Source organism: Triticum dicoccoides, chromosome 4B (assembly GCF_002162155.2).
Source record: "Triticum dicoccoides isolate Atlit2015 ecotype Zavitan chromosome 4B, WEW_v2.0, whole genome shotgun sequence".
NCBI classification, from domain to species: domain Eukaryota; kingdom Viridiplantae; phylum Streptophyta; class Magnoliopsida; order Poales; family Poaceae; genus Triticum; species Triticum dicoccoides.
Genome location: NC_041387.1, coordinates 355,069,507 through 355,089,466, shown reverse-complemented (window position 1 = coordinate 355,089,466; position 19,960 = coordinate 355,069,507). Strand labels below are relative to the sequence as shown.

At 39.6% G+C, this 19,960-nt stretch overlaps 1 long non-coding RNA gene across 1 annotated transcript; it reads right to left on the bottom strand.

The window, feature by feature from the left end:
* Window positions 1-6,421: 6,421 nt before the first annotated feature.
* LOC119293625 lies at window positions 6,422-7,185 on the bottom strand. Its single transcript, XR_005143155.1, has 4 exons — window positions 7,041-7,185; window positions 6,716-6,831; window positions 6,520-6,632; window positions 6,422-6,436 (listed from the first exon to the last, which is right to left on the bottom strand). It is a non-coding gene; the product is annotated as an uncharacterized LOC119293625 (long non-coding RNA).
* Window positions 7,186-19,960: the final 12,775 nt, after the last annotated feature.

Genomic DNA, 19,960 nt, shown 5'->3' with positions numbered 1-19,960 from the left:
TTTTAAAAACGGCTAGATCATGAGTGATGCCTTCATTGTGAAAACAGAGTTTTCGAAAATGCACTTCGTGAATAAATTGAACTTCTAGGGCATGTTTGTTCGAACTTCACCCTGTTTTGTTGTGTAATGTGGACTTCTTTTTTATTCTTTTGTAAGAGAAAATTTTGAGTTTCGTAATGATTTTTGAACTCCTCTACTTTTTTAATTGAACTTCATAGTTTTATTCTTAATAAATGAGAAAAATTCTAAGTTTTTTATAACCTTTGTAACTGTTAGAGAATGTAGTAATTTCAAAATTTTCCTACGATCACGCAAGATCTATCTAGGTGATGCATAGCAATGAGAGGGGAGAGTGTTTCCACGTACCCTCGTAGACCGAAAGCGGAAGTGTTAAGTAACGCGGTTGATGTAGTCGAACGTCTTCGCGATCCCACCGATCAAGTACCGAACGCACGACACCTCCGCGATCTGCACACGTTCAACTCGGTGACGTCCCTCGAATTCTAGTCCAGCTTAGATCGAGGGAGAGTTCCGTCAGCACGACGGAGTGGTGACGATGATGATGAAGTTACCGGCGTAGGGCTTCACCTAAGCTACGACAATATGATCGAGGTGGAAAACTATGGAGGAGGGCACCGCACACGGCTAAAAGATCAACTTTTGTGTCCTTGGGGTGCTCCCCTCCCCCGTATATAAAGGAGGGAGGGAGGAGGCGGCCGGCCTAGGGGGCGCGCCAAGCATAGGGAGTCCTACTAGGACTCCCAAGTCCTAGTAGGATTCCCTTTCCTATTCGGAGTAGGAGAGAAGGAAAGAGAGGGAGAGGGAGAAGGAAAGGGGGGCTACGCCCCCACCCCTTGTCCAATTCAGTTTGGGCAGGGGGGAGGCGCACGCCACCACTTGGACCTTCTCCCCTCTCTCCACCAAAGCCCAATAAGGCCCATTACTTCTCCCGGTGAATTCCTGTAACTCCGCAGTACTCCAAAAAATACCCAAATCACTCGGAACCTTTCTGATGTCCAAATATACCTTCCAATATATCGATCTTTACGTCTCGACCATTTTGAGACTCCTCGTAATGTCTGTGATCTCATCCAAGACTCCGAACAAACTTCGGTCATCAAATCACATAACTCATAATACAAATCGTCATCGAACATTAAGCGTGCGGACTTTACGGGTTCGAGAACTATGTAGACATGACCGAGACACATCTCCGGTCAATAACCAATAGTGGAACTTGGATGCTCATATTGGCTCCTACATATTCTACGAAGATCTTTATCGATCAAACCGCATAATAACATACGTTGTTCCCTTTGTCATCGGTATGTTACTTGCTCGAGATCCGATCGTCGGTATCATCATACCTAGTTCAATCTCATTACCGAAAAGTCTTTTACTCGTTCCGTAATACTTGATCCCGCAACTAACTCATTAGTCACAATGCTTGCAAGGCTTATAGTGATGAGTATTACCGAGAGGGCCTAGAGATACCTCTTCGAAACACGGAGTGACAAATCCTAATCTCGATCATGCCAACCCAACAAACACCTTCGGAGACACCTGTAGAGCATCGTTATAATCACCCATTTACGTTTTGACGTTTGATAGCACACAAGGTGTTCCTCTGGTATTCGGGAGTTGCATAATCTCATAGTCTGAGGAACATGTATAAGTCATGAAGAAAGAAGTAGCAATGAAACTGTAACGATCATAATGCTAAGCTAACGGATGGGTCTTGTCCATCACATCATTCTCCTAATGATGTGATCCTGTTTATCAAATGACAACAGATGTCTATGGTCAGGAAAAATAACCATCTTTGATTAACGAGCTATTCAACTAGAGGCATACTAGGGATACTCTGTTTTGTCTATGTATTCACACATGCACTAAGTTTCCGGTTAATACAATTCTAGCATGAATAATAAACATTTATCATGATATAAGGAAATAAATAATAACTTTATTATTGCCTCTAGGGCATATTTCTTTCAGTAACCTCTCTCTTATTTTAATTTGAACTTCTTAGTTTTGAAATTTAGTAATGAGAAAAAAATCAGAGTTCTTCATAAACTTTGAACTTCTGTGATATTTTAATTTGAACTTCTTAGTTTCATTCTTAGAAAAAACAAGTTTTTAAATAAGCATCAAACATTTAAAAAAATTGAACTTCATACTTCTATTTTTCCTCGAAACAAAAAGAATTTGAGTTTTTCGTATACATCAAACTACTCCATTGTTTTAATTTGAACTTGTTGATTTTATATCTTTAGTAACAAGGAAAATCATTTTTTTATAAACATTGAATCGCTCTATTTTTTTAATTTGGACTTGTTGGTTTATTTCCTTTAGCAATCGAAAAACCCTTGTTTTTGTAATATACATTGAACCGCTTCGTTACTTAAATTTGAACTTCTAGGATTTTCTTATAAACAAAGAAAATATGTTTTTTATAAATTAGTTGAACTATGTTGTTATTTTCATTTGACCTCCTTGGTGTTATTTAAAAACATGAAAAATAATATTGATGACTCTGTTATTTTACATTCAATTTATCTTTTTTCTATAACAGGAAATTCATGATATTTTTTCTTTGTACACCCATAACATTTTGTTTGAACTATCCATTTTATTAAATTTGAACTTCGAGAGTTAATATTTTGTAGGTGACGCTTATGTTTTTGGTATATGAACATCGAACTACTCTCTTATTTTAGTTTGAACTTTTTTGGTTTATTCGTTAGTTATTGGAGAACTCTGAGTTTTTAAAATAAACATCTAACCACTCTGCTTTTTAAATTTGAACTTCTTGGTTTTTTGACCTTCTTCGTTATTTAAATTTGAACTTCTACATTTTTTTAGAAATAGGGAACTCCTAGGTTGACCTTGTTAGTTATTTAAATTTGAACTTCTAAGTTTTTTTAGAAACATGGAACCATTTTTTGTAAACTTTTTGAACTGCTTTGTTTTTTTAATTTGACCTTGTTGGTTTTGTAATAAACATTGAACTTCTCTGTTATGTAAACTAGTTGACCCGTTGCGCCAAATGGCACAGAGACCTGCTTAAGACATGTTGTCGATGAAAAGAGTTTCATGTTGCAAGAACCTTCAACTAAATCATGGTATTTTGTAAACATGCTTATTGCATTGTTAAATAATAGTTTGGGAAAAGGGAAATTTTGCATAATATGAATATGTTCAATTTGAAAAAATGGCCACTATGATGAGAGAGTAAAGTTGGCATGGTTGTATTTTTTTAGCAAGTTTGAAAACATGGTTATCATGATGAAAAATCTGTCCATGATATATTTCTTGGAAAAAAGAGGGGGAAAGATAACCCTAGTTGACCCGTTGCGCCAAATGGCGCAGAGACCTGCTAAAGCCATGTTGTCGATGAAAATAGTTTCATTTTGCAAGGACATATTCGATATTGGTAGTAGAAAGGCCATGTGTTAAATCATATTATATTGAAAACATGTTTATTCCATGTGCGCGATGAAAAGATATTCAAGGTTTAGTTGTGGGCAAGCACATATGGCAACAAATTTAATCTCCTTTAGTCTGGATAAACGGTAGCTTGCCGTTGCGCCAAATGGCGCAGAGGCACGCTAAATCCATGTTTGCGATGAAAAAATATCCATGGTTGAATCCCTTTTAATATGAAACATGATGGATTCGTGTCTATAGTTAGATATATATACACATTTTATTTTGGTAGCAGTCCCATTTAAAACAAAATAGAGTTTTTGGGTTGGCCGCTTGGAGTAGAAATGTTGGGTCAAATAGCGCAGAGTCCCATTTAAAACCATGGGCGCATTGAAAATACTTGATTTTTTTTGTAATTTTAGGTGTGAAAAACCACTTGATACCAACGCATATCATTTTAATCGAAACTTAATAATGATTTCTCTTTACAAATATTTACGTACTTGAGCATGCACAATTTGTAATCAATTACACTTTTAAACATGAGATTGAAGTAGCTAACATTTTGCATTTAAGATAGCATATGATGAGATAGGAACAAAAGTTTGGTTCTTCCTGAGACTCACCAAACTTCAATACACACATACACTAATACATAGACCCAACAAAATCAGATCAGTGGTTTCAAATAGTTGAGCCTGCAATTAGAAAGTCCAAGGAGTTATGAACGTGTGCACTAAAAAAAAGTAAACATATTTGACAATAAAATGTACTTAATACATGATAAACATTGTGTACAAGAGAATGGTCAATTACATCATATAATTTGGTTCTATACAAAAGGAAATTTCCTCTTTTGTGTACATCCTAAAGACCACCCCCTTGTGATGACCGCTTTATCCTTCGAGTCAAATGGCACAGCTCCTGTCCTTTGTGGCAAAATAATACCCATCAATGTCCAAAGCAAAAAGATTATGTAATGCATCACAACTGATTGATTGTTTCATCTCCGCAACTACAAATCGTGTCTTCAAAAGGTTGCAGAAGCTCTAAACTTCTCCGAAATAGCTGCAACAGAAAAGAATAAGCTATACCATACTCAAGTTGACCACTGCAACAAAGATCGTTATAAAACATAAACTTCAAAGGCCATATCAGGAAATGTGTTGATAGGATTTAGAAAACATTTGTTGGAAAACGAATATATTTCTCAACACCAAACAAACTAAGAAAAACATTTCAACACTAAAATAAAACTGCATCAAGCACAATGGTTCCACTATACTATGTCGACGCCTAATTGCTAATTTACATTTTACGATTGATGGAACAAACTACATATAAAGAATCACGTTTGAAGTATATCAAAAGCTTGTAGCTTGGAAAGAGAAAATAAGACAAGACACATGAGACTTGTAGGACATATATTTCTCAAAGAACACAACCGAACCTTAGTGTGCAAAGATCATAGTGCTCGACCACCAAATCTTGAACTGGTTAAAGTACAAGCAAAATTAATCCTGTCGTAGAATAAAACCATTATGACCTACTAAATCCAACCTGACAAAATAATCCACAGAACATTTGATGTGTCGTTAATTGCTAGTTGTTATTTTTTTGGGAAAAAACCATGGCGCAACATATCTTGTATTGCCGTTTACAGAACAAAGGAAATTCAAGCAATATTTTAACATTAAATTTATCTTCCATCCTAATGATAGCCTCATACAGCGCCACATCTTTAAGCTTGAGCTTTTGAAAAATACCATACAAATATGTTAGATGGGTGCAAACGCTTCTATTCTCGTTATTAATTTGTTGCGATGCAAAATTTTAAGATATACATACAATTCCAGCTAGAAATACACTGACAAATTGCCATTGAAATCATCATAGGAAATTAAAAACAGGTTCCACCTTTTTCTTGAAAGAAAATAAAGAAAGAAAGAACATACCAGAATTTTAATATGAGTAGAAAAAAGGTGGAGAACCATAATCCTTCTTCAGGCAGAGACAACAGCGGACGGCTTGGTGCCTGCTGAGGAACGTGTGACATTATGTGATTAACCTCTTGGCAGATGAGCATGCATGAAGAACATCAATACAAAAAGTGATACAAAATATTAAGAAGCTTTAGGTTCATTTATGTTATTTGAAGCCAAAATGTCCTAGCCAAAGAGAGTTGTAGAACAAACATTCCAGGTTTCTTTTGGAAGCCACAAGAACAAACTGCCTCGGTTTGTACATGAAAACATATGAAACATTAAAAAGCAGAGAAGCAAGATTTGTAGTGTTCCCATCAACCATTGAAAGATTTAATTAGGAATGAATTAGTTGTGTACACAGTAAAGAGTCAAAGCTTAAAAACAATCAAAACATATTTAGTCAAATCAGCAGCAATCTGAAATTACAACTACCATGATATTTTTAGAAACCAATCTTGCAAGCGAAGCAGGATAATTGCCACAATCCTCTAGGAATTCATGGCCCCACCTAGCTAGTATCAGCAAACACCAAAAGTTGGCGATCCCATGAATGTATTAAGTGATTGTCTTAAAAATTTGTACCAGACCTCACACAATATCCCTGCAAAAATTGGACAAACTGAAACTACTAATACTTTGAACTTGCACAAAACTGAAAGGTACCATTTTTATTCAAGCTACATTTACATGCTGCTTTTTAGTTACAGAAAGTTGGGAGACACATAATCAAAGCAAGCCCGCAGATAGTGATAGATGAGGCAGAACAACTACTGCGATCCAGTCTCAACATATCAATTACGATGGATGGGTTGTACAGTGGTTGCAATACATTTGAAAATATCAGCAGTGAGATGTTTAGCTCAACCGTTCTATTATGCAATTTTAGAGAGCAAAATAAGTTAATTTTACATGAGCATCAAGGAGTATAACTGGTTTGTGAGATATTCCGAAGTCGACATCTGCAGTACAATGCTTTGCTGCTTTGGTTTCCTTAGTTTGTGTAGCAAGCAGAGGATGCATCCCTACAGAGAATAATGACCTAATTAAATTTTGTGCAGTTAATTTGGAACATACCGATGCAAAGAGCAAAATAAGTTAATTTTACCTGAGCGTCACAGATTCTAACTCGTCCTTGAGATATCCTGAAGTCAACACATGCAGTCAATTGCTTTGCCACTTTGATTTCCTCAGTTTGCATAGCAAGCGGATGATACACTCCTACAGAGAACGGTCACCTAATTAAATTGTGTGTGGTTAATTTGGAACATACTAATGCAGAGAGAAAAATAAGTTAACTTTACATGGGAGTCAAGGAGTATAACTCATCCATGAAATATCCTGAAGTCAACAGCTGTTGTACAATGCTTTCCCATCACTTTGATTTCCTCAGTTTGCATAGCAAGAGGAGGATGCATTCCTACAAAGAACAGTCACCTAACTTAACTTTTGTGTTGCTCAAGTTTGGTACGGAATGAACTGCTAAGGCTATCTTTGGTACGATTCTCAAGTAACCGTACCGACCCGGAAAAGCTTTTGAAATTTTAGATGTGTTGAAGCATAGAAGCTCGATAACAAATTAGAGATTACAATGCGGAAGCATTAGTCATTATGTGCATTAAGACAGACCTTGATGCCTCCAAACTTCTGCAACATTAAGAAGACGTCTTTGCCTCTGTTTGAGTAGAAATATGGTCCATTAGTTTGCATAAAAGGAAAGATAATAAACAAGATACATTTGAAGCTTGAACAACAGATTTACACTTTGAAGAAAGCAAAAAAAATCTTCCTACTAACATCATTGGGAAGACATGAACATCTACATTAGGTTTCGCATGGCATTAAATTAAACAAAGGTAACCAGTTAAATTCCAAACCAATGTAGAATCTCAGCTTTACACGGTAAATCTAAACCATTTGTTCATCACACAAAAATTAGGAGCCAGTAGCAAGGATGGGGACCAAATATCATCTGCAGCAGTAGCTCACAAGAGTCGGAACCTGCGAGCGCGGATCATGAATGTCAACGAACAATATAGCCTGCAGTTCTTTCCTCCTTATCATGTTGGGAGCAAAGCCCATAATACCATATTACTATAACTTGTGAATAATAAGCTCACAAAATAGTATAATTGTCCAGGGAAACTTGGTTTTCAATTTTAAAGTTATAACAGAACATTTGGTCGCAACAAATATGAATGATTGGGTTTAAAGCCTGAAAAAGTAGATTTCACTCAATTTCTTAAAGCCATGGACCTAGTTAAATTATACAATAGACTAATCATTGTTTAGGCAGACCATGAGAAGTCAGATTCCACTTGGGTTAGCTCGAATTTAGGCGGAGCCCGACGGCGATGCTCTGGCCATTATGGTGGATGGAGGGCACGAGGAGAGGGATGGTCGGGTCCGGGCGACGTACCAGAGGGAGAGAGGGCAAAGGGGCTCCAGAGAGAGGCCTCGGGCAGCCTTATATAGCGAGGCCGTGGCTCAATGTGGACGTGGTCTACGGGCACCCACGGAAATGGCCGCAGTGGCCACGGGAGGAGGCTCGGGGCTGTCTGCGGCGCTCGTGGGCATGGTCCAAGTCAAGGGAGAAGGAGAGAGAGAGAGAGCGGGGGAGTGGCAGAGCGCCGCGTGTGTGGGCTCGCCCATTGGGGCTCTCGGGCGGCTCTGGCGCGCGTGCGAGGGGGCAGCAGGAGGGAGAAGGAGGAGGAGGACCAGGCTGTGGCATGTCGCGGACGTCGAGGCGCGTCGACTGGCGCGCTTGGGAGGCCTGAGGTGGACGGGAGTACGGCGGCAAGGCTCGTCCACCACTGTAACGCGCTCCAGAGCAGGCCTTTGGCCGGCATGAGCGTGTTTTGCATGCCCTGTCGTGTCCACTTGCGTCTGGAGTGTGCTGGGTGATGGGCTAAAGCCTGGGGTGACGTTGGAGAGCTCGCAAAGTCAAATAAAGAGAGAGGGGGAGAAGAAAGAGAGGGAAAGTTGCTGGACAGAGATGAAAAATGAGGTTCTCACCCCCAAATAATTGAGCTGAAGCCATCCAACTTTTCTAGTGGTAGAGGGGTTCTAGGACATGATGTGGTAAGAATTGTGGCTCAAGGAGAATCCATTTGGTGCCCCAAATGTTGATCACAAAATTATGGCAAAAGGTGTTTGATGGTAGTTTGGTCAAGAAAATGGATCCCACTTGTCATGATAATCAATAGGATCAAATGGCATATATAATTGAGGATGATCACCAAGTTTGATCTCATTTGAAGAAAGTTGCCAATGTAACTTTGGCAAACCCTAGAAATGAATAGAAATGGATTTCCCAAGATTTAGTCATGCAAATCTATTCTCCTTGATGCACCACTTGGTGTAGTGTCATCATTAGAGGTTCTTAACATGTCCACAAAAGTTTAGATCAAAAGGAGAAAATTGGCAATGTAAAGTTACTCAAATTTGGTTCTAGACAGGATGGGTTTTGGGGCACTTTGATCATGTTAACTTGTTATCCAACTTGTTCCACTTGGTCTAGATGATTTATTTGACCATTTTAGCATGTGTACCAAGTTTGAGAGCATTTGGACAAGTTTGCTAATGTAAAGTTGTTCAAACTTGAAAAAGGGAAGAAATGGTTTTGAGAGGGTTTCATGGGGTTATACTATTCTCCATGACATGAGACTTGGCAAGATCATCAAACATGTCACATGTGACATTCTAGAATTTTCTTGTAATTTTTAGAAAATATTTCGTTTGTAAATATTTCAAAAGCTTGAAATATCCAGAAAGGGTTTTTGAGGGATTTGACCAATAATTTGAACATGACCATGTGTTTAAACTCATATATATGGACAATATATGTCCACTGAGTTTCCCTAAATTTTCCCAAATATTTTTAAAGCATTAAGATAATTTTAACCTATTAAAGACCATTTCTAGCCTTAAGAAAAAGCCTTTAAATAAAATAGGAAAATAACTTTTAGAATTATATTTTTTTGGTTTATGGGAGTCCTATGCCTAATAGGAGTCAAACATACTCTTTGAAAGATTTTTCATACCCCAAATCAAGTACTTGTAGTGCAAACTTCAATTCAGGGGTTTTTGGAAAACTAAATTTAGAAAATACTTTTTGGCCAAATTATTTTTGTACGAAAATTATACAATGTACTATACACATGGCATGATCAGTGGGCAGAAGTTTTGGAGCAAGGAGATGAAGTATAGGAGTTGGAGGATTTATTTGATTTTTAGAGCACTTGCAAACAACAAACAAAATCTAATCAAGGCAAAGTCCAAAACACTCAAAAGTTTTTGTCAAAACCACATTTTATCATGATTTATCATCTTAAGTGTTGTGCCATTAAAATCAAGGTGTGACAACTTTCCTCTGTAGGAACCCGACCTTCGGGCTATGTTCGCAACCGTGTCACCCCGCGTCAATTTTTCTGGTCAGTCGTGTTCTATGTGATGTAAGTGTAATCTGCAAACATTTTTAGCAATTAAAATGCCCATTTTAAATAGAATCTCGCTCATTAGCGGATTTTCTCTTAGGTCGTGATGCCTGAGTTGTTCGACGTGAACTTCCCCCAGTACTAGGTTGAACTTCCAGAAACATTGCCCAAATGGGGCTTCCGTTATACCGTTCGAAAGCTATGGACACGAGTATCATGACCTAAGTTAATTTTTTGGCAAAATGTAAGCGGTTTAAGAGCAGTTTTGAAAACCGTTTTTTCTTCATACAAAAAATGTAAATCGTATTTTTGATCGCATTTTTCAACCGGTTATCAGAATGAGGCAAATAATATGGCGTTGGAAAGCTGCTGCAAAACTGCTTCTTCCACGTGTTGAAAGTTTTCTCTAATTCCCTATGGTTAAAGAGTAATTTGAAAAATTGTAAAATTTCACAAACCAAACAGCCGAGTTCGTATTTTCAATGCCACTTCAAAACGGCTAATCCAATGAGGCAAATGATATGGCATTGGAAAGCTTATGAAAATGCGCTACTTTTCTATATTGAAAGTTTTTTGCAACTTTGAATGGTTTAAAAGTAATTCAGGAACGGTACAAGTTCCACCGATTCCGTATTTTCGAGCTAATTTTTAATCGTATGTCCAAATGCAGCAAATGATATGACGTTGGAAAGCTTGAGGAAATTCAAAACTTTTTGGTATATATTGTTTCTCCCAATTCCTTGTTGTTTTAAGTCAATTTTGAAAATAGCTAAAACCGTTTTTTGGCTGTAATTTCTACAAACTTTATCAGAATGGGCAAATAATATACCATTGAAAAGCTATGGAAAATGGGAAACTTTTTCATGTAGATGATTTTTTTGATTCCTAGCAGTTTTTAAGTAATTTTGAAAACAACGAGATCATGGATTCTGCCTTTATCGCAAAACAGATTCTTCGAAAATGCACCGCGTGAAGAGCTTGAACTTCTTGGCATGTCTACTTGAACTTCACCGCGTGCTTTTTTGCTTGTAGCTCTCCATCCACTCACCGGAATTAAGCAAGTGATATACCGATGGAAAGCTACCGTAAACACGCAACTTTCCCGTGTTGATCATTTTTTCATACTCACGATGATTTTAAAAGTTTTTCATCTAAAATTCCTTTAGTGTAGTAGTTGAACTTCTACTATTTTCATGTTGAACTTTTGTGACGTATTTTCTTTTGTAATTTTCCCATCCATTCGTCAGTATTACACAAATGTATTTCTTTTGTACAAACATCTCTCACAATATTTTTTTAACTTTCTCCGACTGAGGACTTGAAATTATAAAAAAAATTAGACCTTACCTTTTAATTCATTTTTCTCATATTAAATACACACCATGTAATATTGAACTTTTTCCATTTCTATAATTTGAATTTTTGATTTTGTTTTTGAAATCAAATTGCTCCCAAATAATAACTGAACTTCTTTGTGGATTGAGAGAATTATTTTAAAACACAAAAAAGAAATTTCTTTATTGTGTTTTCGAACATGGAAATACAAGGTGAACCTCTCTCGCAAGAATTTTTGAACTTCCCCGGACAGAGGACTTGAACTTCTTTCAACAAACCTTTTAAGCTTTTATTTTTCTATAATTCTTATTCTCACCTGAAATGCATTCCTTACAGTACTTAAACTTCTCGTTGTTTTCACTATGAACTTCCATCACATTTTTTGTGTATACGTTGAATTACACGCAATTGAAGGTCGGACATCTTTTTTTGCCATTTTAAAACATTTAATTGGAGGTCAGACGTCGCGCAATATAAATTTTGAACCGTGCACAGAGGTGGACGTGAACTTCTTGCAAAAAAAACTGAGTTTTTATATACTTCGAACTTCTCTGTTATTTTAATTTGAACTTCTCAGTCATATTCTTAGAAAGGAAATATGTTTCTAAATAAGCATCAAACATTTTTTTGTAAATTGAAATTCATAGTTTTATTTTTCTTAGAAACGGTAATAATTTGAGTTCCCCGTATGCATTGAACTACTCTTCTATTTTAATTTGAACTTCGTCATATTGATTCTTTAGTAACAAGGAAAATCCGAGTTTTTTTTACAAATATCAAACATCTCTATTTTGTAATTTGGACTTCTTGGTTTATTTCTTTTAGCATTAAAATATCTTAGTTTTGTCATAAATATTGGACCTCCTCCACATTTTTTTAATTTTTATTTATTTGTAAAAACATAGACACAAACGGGAGAGGGAATTATGTATGCATAAAGCGGGTAGCAATTTTCAAGTTTCCCTCGTTGAGCACTTGAACATCTAACAAGAAATGTTTTTCGTTTTATGAGTTGGTTTTAAAAAATACCAAAATGGCATTGGTTTTTTGTTTTTGTTTTTTGAACATGTAAATCTTAGGTTTTAACAAACACCAAAGTTCCATGTTATTTTAATTTGAACCTCACGTTGGTTTTATTTTCTATTAGTGGTTAGAATCCGAGCAACCCCTCCATTACTTTAATTTGAACTTCTAGGTTTCTTTTAGAAACAGGGAAATCCATTTTCTAATAACATTTTCAAAACTATTTTTCTTACTTTAATTTGTGCTTCCATTGTAGAAACATGTTGAACAGGAGGAACTTTTCGAACTTTCCCGGGCTATGCACTTGAACTTCTAGCAGCAAAAGTTTTAGACTTCACCTTTTTATTCCTATTTTCTCTTACAAAACACACTCCATGCAGTACGTGAAATTCTGTCGGTTGTCAATTTGAACTTCTCTCTATTTCACTTTAGTAACGAAAAAAAAATCTGAGTTTCTTATAGACAGCGAACCACTCTAACTTTTTTTGGAACTTCTTTGTGTGCTTTTTAGAAATGTGAAAATTGGAGTTCTGTTAGAAACATCAAACTTATTTGTTATTTGAAATTGAAATTATTCTTTTATTCTTTAGTAACTAGAAAAATCTGATTTTTTCAAATAAATATCAAACTACTCCGCTTTTTCCAATTGAACTTCTTGGTTTTATTCTCTAGTACCGTGAAAACCTGAATTTTTTATATACATTGAACTACTCCGTTTTTCAAATTTGAATTTCTTGGTTTTAATCTTTTAGCATTTGGGAAAATCTGAGTTTTTATAAACATTGAACCTTCATATTTTTTTAAATTTTGGACTTCTTGGTGTTATTCATTAGTAACGGGAGAAGTCCTAGTTATGTAAAAAATATCGATTTGCTCAATTATTTAAAGTTGAACTTCTTATGATCTTCCCTTCAGCAAATTTGGATTTTCCAATTTTTGTGCATTGAACTACCACATTATTTTATTTTTGAACTTCTTGCTTCCATTCACTAATAACAAGGATAATCTAATTTTTTATAAATATCGAACTCCTGCATTTTTGTAATTTGGACTTCTTGATTTTGTTTCTTTTTAGTAACAAAAAAAATCATATGTCTATATCTGCGCTATTTTAATTTGAATTTGTAGATTTTTTAGAGAGAGAGGAAATATGTTTTTATGACTTTTTGAAGTGCTCTGTTATTTTAATTTGAACTTCTTAGGATTTTTATTGTGAAAATTTGTTTTTTGTTACTTATTTTGAGCTTTCGGACCCTCGACTATAAACTTTTCACAACATGTTTTCTTTCTTTCTCTTTTTTGGTTTAGTTCACACAAAATTTGTGCATTTTTTTATTTAGGAAATTTTCAACATGGCATATTGATACGTCTCCAACGTATCTATAATTTTTGATTTTTCCATGCTATTACCCGTTTTGGATGTTTATGGGCTTTACTATACACTTTTATATCATTTTTGGGACTAACCTATTAACTAGAGGCCCAGCCCAAATTGCTGTTTTTTGCTTATTTCAGTGTTTTGTAGAAAAGGAATATCAAACGGAGTCCAAACGGAATGAAATCTTCGAGGAGAGATCTTTTTGGAACAAACGCAATCCAGGAAACTTGGAGTGGATGTCAAGAAGTGAACGAGGCGGCCACGAGGGTCCAGGGCGCACCCTAGGAGGGTGGGCGTGCCCCCACCCTCATGGGCCCCTCGTGGCTCCCCTGACCGACTTCCTTCGCCTATATATATCTACGTACCCCGAAAACATCCAGGAGCACCACGAAACCCTATTTCCACCACACAACCTTCTGTACCTGTGAGATCCCATCTTCGAACCTTTTCTGGCGCTCCGCCGGAGGGGGAATCGATCACGGAGGGCTTCTACATCAACACCATAGCCTCTCGGATGAGTTGTGAGTAATTTACCACAGACCTTCGGGTCCATAGTTATTAGCTAGATGGCTTCATATCTCTCTTTAAATCTCAATACAATGTTCTCCTCGATCTTCTTGGAGATCTATTCGATGTAACTCTTTTTGCAGTGTGTTTGTCAAGATCTGATGAATTGTGAGTTTATGATCAAGTTTATCTATGAGAAATATTTGAATCTCCTCTGAATTGTTTTATGTATGATTAGTTATATTTGCAAGTCTCTTCGAATTATCAGTTTGGTTTGGCCTACTGGATTGATCTTTCTTGCAATGGGAGAAGTGCTTAGCTTTTGGTTCAATCTTGCGGTGTCCTTTCCCAATGACGGCAGGGGTAGCAAGGCATGTATTGTATTGTTGCCATCGAGGATAAAAAGATGGGGTTTATATCATATTGCTTGAGTTTATCCCTCTATATCATGTGATCTTGCCTAATGCGTTACTCTGTTTATCAGGACCCCGGCTCAATGCCACACCAATCTAGCATGTAACACCTCATATCACTTTGCGGCCTCACGCACGGTATTCCCATGGGTGTCGCCTTACCAGGCCCGGGACTGTTTGCGCCTTTTGGCACACGTATATGATAGTGTCACTAGCATCCATATGACAAGGAGCCCGGGCTGACATGGTTAGTCGTGAACCCAAAGTGGCACTAACTTATAGGGACAGGCATACATGACCCGACAATGAATGTGTCAGTCATCAGCGAGTGAATCTGGGCTGTAGCAACTGGGCTAGCAGGACTCCGGTAAACCGGGCTGTAGCAGGCTAACAGGACTCCGGTAGACACCGAGTGACGAAGGGACAGACAGAGGAATGAAGACGGACACATGGCGGCCAACCTAAGTGTTCCGGAGCAGTAGCAAGCTACCAAGGCTCAGTGGAAGCACTAGGAGACATTTCCCGGAAAGAGAGGCTACCAAGGATAAACAACTAGATAGTCAGATCCCACACATACCAAGCATTTCAATAACATACACACAATATGCTCGATATGTGCAAATATAACATGGCATTACAACATGACTCTACAACTCAAGTATTTTATTCAATAGGCTCCAAGGAGCGAGATATTACAAACATGGGTCTCATGACCCAACATTCAGAGTATACAAGTCAAAGCACAAGCAGAAGCTTAACATGTGTGGGTACAGACATCTACAAATGAAAAAGGCTGAGAAGCCTGACTATCTACCAGATCCTGCCAAGGGCACAAGATCGTAGCTGAGGTAACAAGCTAAATGTCGATGTCCACGCGGAACTACTTGTGAGACTGGAGTCTCTCTACAAAGCATAAATTAAGCAAACGTGAGTACAAATGTACCCAACAAGACTTACATCAGAACTAACTACATATGCATCATTATCGACAAACGGTTGGTGGGGTTTAACTGCAACAATCCAGCTTTGACTCAGTGGCTATCCTGAACTACGTCTGCGAGTAACTCTTTTGAGGTGGCGCACACGAGTCCACATATTCACCATATCAATACACCACTATGGATCCGCTCATGTCTCCCTAAGAGAACGCCATCCATAGCACTCACGCTTATCTTGCGTATTTTAGAGTATCCACTTTCACTTGTCTATGAACTGTATAGGCAACCCAGAGGTCCTTTACCGTGGACACGGCTATTCGAATAGATTATTTATAACCCTGCAGGGGTGTACTTCTTCATACATGTTTCCACCACTTAGCGTCTGCACACGACATGTGCTTGGCAGAGTTCAAGCGAAAGACAACGTGGGAGTAGACCACGACCTACCTAAACACTCAAGTCTCTAGTCCGGGTTTATCGCCTATTCAGGTTCCATCCGCAGGGAGTCGGGCTAAGGCTTCCACATACGGCCCCGAACGATGTGTGCAGGGTTCCCGAGAGACCAAACGGCTGCTCGGTACACTGTGCAATGTGCCTACCGCATCACAACCCACCCCTCGGGTCAACACTGCGCACGGCCTCCAACATACTACAAACACCAGAAACTACTTGCAACTCCTGGAAAGAGGACAAGGGTGGTTAAGAAGTCGAGCGGGGTCATATTTCAGGGCCCAATGCATGGTAGTAGCTGTTTCATGGATCACAAACACAGAACTCAGTTCCTGAGGACGGCTTCAATGAGACAATCCACCATGTACTCCTACATGGCCTCTCACTGCTACCTTTACCAAATCGTGTTCACACACTTAGCTCACACACAGTAAGACATGTTCATCACCATTCCGATTCATCCCCGATTAATCAGACCTGACTCAACTCTAAGCAGTAGCAGGCATGACAAACAAGCATGAATGAGTAGGCACAACAGGGCTCAAACAACTCCTACTCATGCTAGTGGGTTTCGTCTATTTACTATGGAAATGACAAGTCATGCAGAGGAAAAGGGTTGAATTACCACAGCAAGTAACAGATGAATCGTTGTTGTCCAATTGTAGTAAAAGAGAGCAGGAGCGAGAGAGTGGGATTGTGTCGGAATGAACAAGGGGGATTTGCTTGCCTGGCACTTCTGAAAATAGTATAGTTCTTCATCGGTGTCATCGAACTCATCGTCGGAACATAGTCTATTGAGAGGGGACAAATACCGGCAAACAAGGAAGAACACAATCAATGCAATGAACAATATGATGCATGATCATGACATGTTAATATGCTGTGATTTGGGCTAATGCAACTATCAACAGGTTAAATGAAGCTGGTTTGAATCCAAGATTCAAATTCAAACTCCATAAGTGGATATTCAAATGCCATTCATATGATTTGTACTAAACAGCAGCTATAAGTTGCTCTAACATGCATGAAAACGGTATAGATGGATAGATTGGATTTTTTTGATCATTTTTCATATATAACTTATTTCATTTGGAGTTACGGTTGAATTTATATGATTTTTAGAAGTTTAAGCCTTTTTCTGGATTTTCTGATTAATTAGAATTAAACTAATTCCAGAAAAGGAATTACTGTGTCAGCACTGCGTCAGCACTGTGTCATGCCTGTGTCAGCAAGTCAACAACGCTGACCAGGGTCATATCTGACCGGTGGGTCCCGCGTGTCAGTATCCTAATCTAACTGATCTAGTTTATTTAACTTAAGCTAGCTTCATTAGCCAGGTGGGCCCCACCTGTCATTGACCCAGGGGAGGTCAAACCCCAGGTCAAACGAGGCCAACTCGCTGGCGGCTCGATGCCGGTGACGACAGGCGCGGCAGAGGGCATCGGAAACGAGCCACAGAGCATCGTTTCGGCCGTGGTTTGTTGCGTTCGAACGCACGCAGTGGCGCGCATCGAGTGGTGGCGGTGGTAGGTGCTGGGGTGGCCGGAAAAGTGGTCGGCGACGAGGTTTGGCGGCGGCAGCAGCTCGGGTAATCTCGGGGTGGTGCTACAGAGCACGGGAGGAGGCGCTGTGGGTGTCTACGGGCTCACGAGATCGTGCTGAGCACGATGGTGGGCTCGGGAACGAGCTGCGGTGGCTGTGGCCACGACAGTGAGAAGCTTGGCGGAGGCACACGGCAGTCTCCGGCAGAACAGAGGCTACGGCGTGGAAACGAGGCGCAGAAGAGGGGGGTTTGCGTGAGGGGCTCACGACGGTTGCAGCGGTGGCCTCTTCGAGCTCGGAGAAGGGATGAAGACGACGGAAGGACGCCGGCGATCTCAGCGGCCTTGGTTGAAGAAGATGACGGGGAGAGAGCTCAGGGGCGTCCGGCGATGCATGTGTAGAAGTGGAGCTCCAGGGCGATGTGGCGGAGCCGATGGGCATAGCAGGAAGGCGAGGCTGTGGCGCTGGGCACGGCAGCAACGAGCGGCGGCGACGACAGCACTCGGATGGATCTCGGGGAGGAGCTATAGAGGAGGAGAGGGAGCAGCGAGTGGGGGAGAGGGAACAGGGGCTTCGGGGCGTCTCCGTGGCATGCCTGGGGGGGTCGAGGTTCCGCGGATGAAGCAGGAGGTGGCAAGGCGTCGTCGGCATGCTTGTCACGCACCTGTTTGTCCTCCTGGCAGGAGGAAGACGACAGGGGGAGGCCTGCTGGGCTGGGCCAACAGGTGGGCTAGCTCAGGAGCTGGGCCGGTTGGTGGCACTAGGTAAGTCCTTCTCTCTCTCTTCTCTAATTGTTTTTGTTTTTCTATTTCTCTGTAATCTTTAGGGCTTTATTAAAAATACTAATACTAACTCAAAAATCATGGATCTGCTCAGGCCCATGATGACCCACAAGTATACGGGATCTATCGTAGTCCTTCCGATAAGTAAGAGTGTTGAACCCAGCGAGGAGCAGAAGGAAATGACAAGCGGTTTTCAGTAAGGTATTCTCTGCAAGCACTGGAATTATAGGTAACAACTAGTTTTGTGATTAGATAATTTGTAAAGAGTAACAAGCAATGAAAGTAAATAAAGTGCAACAAGGTGGCCCAATTCTTTTTGTAGCAAAGGACAAGCCTGGACAAATTCTTATAATGAGAAAAGTGCTCCCGGGGACACATGGGAATTATCGTCAAGCTAGTTGTCATCACGCTCATATGATTCGCGTTCGGTACCTTGATAATTTGATATGTGGGTGGACCAGTGCTTGGGTACTGCCCTTTCTTGGACAAGAATCCCACTTATGATTAACCCCTATTGCAAGCATCCGCAACTACAAAAGAAGTATTAAGGTAAACCTAACCATAGCATGAAACTAGTGGATCCAAATCAGCCCCTTACGAAGCAACGCATAAACTAGGGTTTAAGCTTATGTCACTCTAGCAACCCATCATCTACTTATTACTTCTCAATGCCTTCCACTAGGCCCAAATAATGGTGAAGTTTCATGTATTCGACATTCACATAACACCACTAGAGGAGAGACAACATTCATCTCAACAAAATATCGAACGAATACCAAATTCACATGACTACTAATAGCAAGACTTCAACCATGTCCTCAGGAACAAATGTAACTACTCACAATGCATATTCATGTTCATGATCATAGGAGTATTAGTATGCATTAAGGATCTGAACATATGATCTTCCACCAAGTAAACCAATTAGCATCAACTACAAGGAGTAATCAACACTACTAGCAACCCACAGGTACCAATTTGTGGTTTTGATACAAGATTAGATACAAGAGATGAAGTAGGGTTTTGAGAGGAGATGGTGCTGGTGAAGATGTTGATGGAGATTGACCCCCTCTCGATGAGAGGATCGTTGGTGATGACGATGGTGATGATTTCCCCCTCCCGGAGGGAAGTTTCCCCGGCAGAACAGCTCCACCTGAGCCCTAGATTGGTTCCGCCAAGGTTCCGCCTCGTGGCGGCGGAGTTTCGTCCCGTAAGCTTGCTTATGATTTTTTCCAGGGTAAGAGACTTCATATAGCAGAAGATGGGCACCGGAGGGCCAATAGGGGGCCCAGGAGACAGGGGGCGCGCCCAGTAGGGGGGCGCGCCCCACCCTCCTGGCCAGGGTGTGGGCCCCCTTTGGTACTTTCTTCGCTTAGTAATTCTTATTAATTCCAAAAATGACTTCCGTGGAGTTTCAGGATTTTTGGAGCTGTGCAGTATACGTTTTCAATATTTGCTCCTTTTCCAGCCAGAATCCTAGCTGCCGGTATTCTCCCTCTTCATGATAAACCTTGTAAAATAAGAGAGAATAGCCATAAGTATTGTGACATAACGTGTAATAACAACCCATAATGCAATAAATATCAATATAAAAGCATGATGCAAAATGGACGTATCAACTCCCCCAAGCTTAGACCTCACTTGTCCTCAAGCAGAAGCCGATATCGAAAAATATGTCCACATGTTTAGAGATAGAGGTGTCGATAAAAATAAAATACGGACATGAGGGCATCATGATCATTCTT